Source organism: Phocoena sinus, chromosome 1, assembly GCF_008692025.1.
Source record: "Phocoena sinus isolate mPhoSin1 chromosome 1, mPhoSin1.pri, whole genome shotgun sequence".
Taxonomy (NCBI): Eukaryota; Metazoa; Chordata; class Mammalia; order Artiodactyla; family Phocoenidae; genus Phocoena; species Phocoena sinus.
In genome coordinates, this window is record NC_045763.1 from 52,921,758 (window position 1) to 52,924,787 (window position 3,030).

The window sequence follows — 3,030 nt, forward strand, 5'->3', positions numbered from 1 at the left end:
TTGTCCTGCCCCCTAAGAGCATCATAAAACATGTATCAGTCAGATTAGGCTAGATCTATGCTGTGACACAAACAGGTCCCAAAGTGCAGCAGCTTACAACAAACAATGAAAGTTTACATCTTATTTTGCTTGTCTGACGAGGGTTGCTGGGACTTCTGTATAGAATCTCCTCATTCCAGGACCCAAGGCGAAAAGCAGCTACCATCTGGACTGTTGCTGGATGTCACATGGGGGAGAAGGAGCATGGCAGGACACACACTGGCTTTTAACAATTCCGTCTGGAATTGACACACACCACTTGCGCTCACATGTCATCAGCCAGAGCACGTCACGTGGTTCGACAGGACCAGGAAGGATAATCCATTCTCAGGGAAGGCTGGAGAACACCACTGCCGATTAGTTGGGGTGGGTGTGGGGATGCAGTGTGGGGAGGGGGCTGAATGGAGAAGGCCAGCGAGAACATACTGCAGCAACCAGAGAAAGGACGCCTGGGCTGTGGCTCCTGTGATGGAGTGGAAGACAAGTGAACAGATCAGAGAGGTTAATGAGGGTGTTAATAGCTACTGTGTATTGACCTCTTTTATGTGCTAAGTGCTATATGTGATTTATCCCATTAAATTTAATATTTTCTCCCTTACTATTGCAGCTTTCAAAAAGGTACAGTCCGTCCTCAAAACATATTTCTGACTCAGGTGAATAGATCAATTTCTCCCATACACACCTTAGAGTCCAAGTTAGAATCAGTTACTACCTTTCGGTTATTACTCTGGCCAGTAGCAGAAGTTTGGTCTCTATTATCTGGAGTTAAGACTTGGAGTTAAAGTCACTAACACTGCTCCCTCACTGACATACTCTAGGACAGATTGTTTGTAGGTACCGAGTGGGGGGAAGGCAATGTAGAGATCAAATACAGGGTCAGGCGTAAGACTGCCAGGGTTGAATCTTGGCTCTGTATTTTGTTAGCTCTGTGGTGTTGGCGAGTGCCTCAGTTTCCCCATTGGTAAGATGGGAAGAATAACAACAGTACCTGGCCACCTCACAAGGCTGCTGTGTTTGATGAGTTAATATTTGATGAGTTAACATTTGTAAAATGGCCAGCAGTGGCCTGGCCCATTGTAAATGCTATGTGAATGCTGTAACTAAAAAAATAAGTGATTGCAAAATTGTAGAGCTAAGACATTCTTTTAGCTCACTGATGGCATAAGTCTTCTTCCTTGTCATTTCCAGGTCTCTATTTGGTTGAAAATTCTGAGAAAACTTTCATCTAACACCTGCCTCCACTAAGTAGGAAGAAGTAGCATAGAAAGTATTGTTGAAGGTTTGAGGACAGACACACTCGGGTTTAAATCTCGGTTTTTCATTTTATTAGTTCTGCAACACTAGGGGCCTCCGTTCTCCTGCCTGTGAAATGGGCATAAGGATAGTCTCTACCTTATGAGATCATTTAAGAGGCTTAAATGAATGAATGCATGAGAGCACCCAGTACAGTACCAACCACATAACAACTATTATTATTTGCAGCCTGGGGTTGGTGCATCCTCAGGAGAGGAACCCTGACACGGGGAGGGTGATATTGTGTAGTGTCTAGAAGCCTGGGCTTGAAACTAGAGGACTTTGGTGTGAGTCCCACTTTCACCATTTGTGGGCCATATGATATTAAACAAGTGACTACACCTCTCCCTGAGTCTCAGTGGAGAGAAAGGCCCAAATGGGTCAATGACTATGGATGAGAAGGTGTGGGGAAGCACAGTTCCAAGCATCAGGCACTAGGCTACATTGAATAGAACCCAGCTAGAGTCTAGGCCCACCTGGCTCTGGTTTCTGTTTCCCTCAACAGTGTGAATGGCCAGGGAAATCCGTTCTCATCAGGCAGGGGAGTTGGTCAGGAGAAGTGGAGCTAGGCATCTTTTTAACCCTTCAAGTTCTAGTTCTTTGTTTTTAAAAAATGGCTAACGTGTAGCGGTCTTACTGGCTTCTGGAGAGAAATAGTTCTTCCCTTGACCTATGAGGAATGAACAAGTTTCCATTTATCTCTGAAACATATAAGGCCATTCTATATTCACTTTCTTTTTTTAATTGGGGTGACATTACTTTACAATGTTGTGTTAGTTTCTGCTGTATAGTGAAGTGAATCAGCTATATGTATACCTATATCCCCTCCCTCTTGTACCTCTTTCCCACTCTCCCCACAATCCCACCCATCTGGGTCGTCACAGAGCACCGAGCTGAGCTTCCTGTGCTTTACAGCGTGTTCCCACTAGCTACCTACTTTACACATGGTAGTGTATATATGTCCATCCTAATCTCCCAGTTCATCCCACCCTCCACCTCCCCCCAACCCTGTGTCGACATGTCCGTTTTCTACATCTGTGTCTCTATTCCTGCCCTGCAAATAGGTTCATCTGTACTATTTTTCTTGATTCCACACATATGCATTAATATACGATATTTGTTTTTCTCTTTCTGGCTTACTTCACTCTGTATGACAGACTCTAGGTCCATCCACATCTCTACAAATGACCCAATTTCATTCCTTTTTATGGCTGAGTAATATTCCATTGTATATATGTGCCACATCTTCTTTATCCATTCATCTGCTGTTGGACATTTAGGTTGATTCCATGTCCTGGCTCTTGTAAATAGCGCTGCAATCTGGCACATTCAGTTTGAATTTCAAGTTCATTTCAGGGAGCCTGGTAAACAAGCAAACAGTACATTTATTTCTATCACATTTAAAATTTTTTCTATTATAGAAGAATACCATTACGTGCAACATAGACAGAATTGATTAATGAACTCCCGTGTACCTGTTATTCATCTCTTACAATTAACTCCTAGGCCCTCTATACTCCATCCACTTCTTGACCACCCCCAGATTATTTTGAAGCAAATCTCATATATCATATATTTCATCCATAAATATTTCAGAATACACCTCTAAAAAAACAGACTTCTGTGAAATGTATTCACAATACCATTATCACACCTCAAAATATTAATAATAATTCCTTAATATCAAATAACCAATCA